Source organism: Metopolophium dirhodum, unplaced genomic scaffold (genome assembly GCF_019925205.1).
Source record: "Metopolophium dirhodum isolate CAU unplaced genomic scaffold, ASM1992520v1 scaffold31, whole genome shotgun sequence".
In the NCBI taxonomy this organism is placed as follows: Eukaryota; Metazoa; Arthropoda; class Insecta; order Hemiptera; family Aphididae; genus Metopolophium; species Metopolophium dirhodum.
Genome location: NW_026869919.1, coordinates 25,001 through 26,767, shown reverse-complemented (window position 1 = coordinate 26,767; position 1,767 = coordinate 25,001).

The window sequence follows — 1,767 nt, the reverse complement described above, 5'->3', positions numbered from 1 at the left end:
GACCGGTATACGGTCACGGCGCACGACCGACCGCGGTTCGAGTGGGATACGTGCGCGGACGGGCGCCCGTAAACCGCGCGCTTCGGTCGACGCGAGCGCCGCACTGAGCACCCGCAGAACGCGGGGCGACTGCGGCGGCGGTCGCGTGCGGAAGACCGAACACACGCGGAGAGCGAGCGCTCGCCCGACGCGACGTGACCCGTGCGTTGACGAGAGTCGGGGTTAGCGCGTACGCCGTCCGTTTTCAGCGGACGGAGAATTACCGCGCTAGCGCCTCTCGCCAGGTTTATAACGGCCCCCAGCCGAGATCGTGGGGGAAGCCGGGACGCGACGCGAAGTCCGTCGTCCCGGGGCTTCGCCCCGGCGACCGCCGGGCACGGCGACGATGGCCGGCCGCGGCGGGAATGTTTTGGCGTCGAGAGCTCGTAACTTGCGGAACGGTAACGGGAGTCGTCATCGATTTTTGAAAAAAACGATTTGCGCGTCGGAGGCCCACCGGAAGGCGGGCCTGCGACGCCGGTTGAGTTTTGCCACTCGGCGTGCGAGATGGGTCGGTCGCCGAAACTTGGACGGATACCATCGAAGGGCACCGGATTGCTGACCATTCCGAAGACTGGGGCAGACCGGTGCGCGGCGATGGACGCGTCGGCTTCGGCGTCGCCCGTGGCTTTGCTGTCGTACGTGATTGGCGATCGGACGCCGGCGGAACGCCGACGACCGAGTCGCTCACAAATTTACAAAATCTCGAGTTTCACAATGTGCGACGGGGGTGTTCACGCGTAGTGGTACACCCGGGTCGAAGGAACTTCGCCATCACCGTGCGTAGCGGTTAGGCGAGAATCGAAAATCCGTCAATCACCGTGCGTAGCGGTTAGGCGAAAATCACAAAATCCGTGCGTAGCGGTACGGCCGCGGATAAAGGATTACCGATTTAATTGTCGCGGACACCGGTGTCCTATAGTACTCGGAACGTACGACGTGAACACGTCTCGGGTACGTCGAGATCGAACCAACGGTTAACGAGTTATTGCACACGGAAAAACTACGTTCGAAAAGTTGAATTCGAAATCGTGTCGACGGACATCGCCGGGGCTGCCGTCATGTGCACCACCCCGGCACCGACGAATAACCGAGGACGTCGAGTGAAAAAAAAAAATCGAATTTTCACACACGGTGGTCCGTGCGACGGGACGGTACGGCGGGCGCGCAGCTCGGCGACGGTAATCACCCCTGTAACGTCGCGGTCAGCGCAGAAATTCTACGCGGTAAAGGTTTTCGGCAAAGGGGGATATCCCTGGACAACGACTCTGCGGTCTGCCCGTGATGAACGGTACGGTCGATGTCACCGGCAAACCGTGAAAACGGTTGACCGAGACCCCGCCGTCGGAATACAGTCAATCACAGTGCGTAGCGGTTAAGCGAAAATCAAATATCGGTCTATCTCCGTGCGTAGCGGTACGGCCGCGGATAAAGGATTACCGATTTAAATGTCGCGGACACCGGTGTCCTATAGTACTCGGAACGTACGACGTGAACACGTCTCGGGTACGTCGAGATCGAACCAACGGTTAACGAGTTATTGCACACGGAAAAACTACGTTCGAAAAGTTGAATTCGAAATCGTGTCGACGGACATCGCCGGGGCTGCCGTCATGTGCACCACCCCGGGACCGCCGAATAACCGCGAACGTCGAGTGAAAAAAAAAAATCGAATTTTCACACGCGGTGGTTCGGATCCGGTCACGGGGACGCCGCCGCGCACCAAGG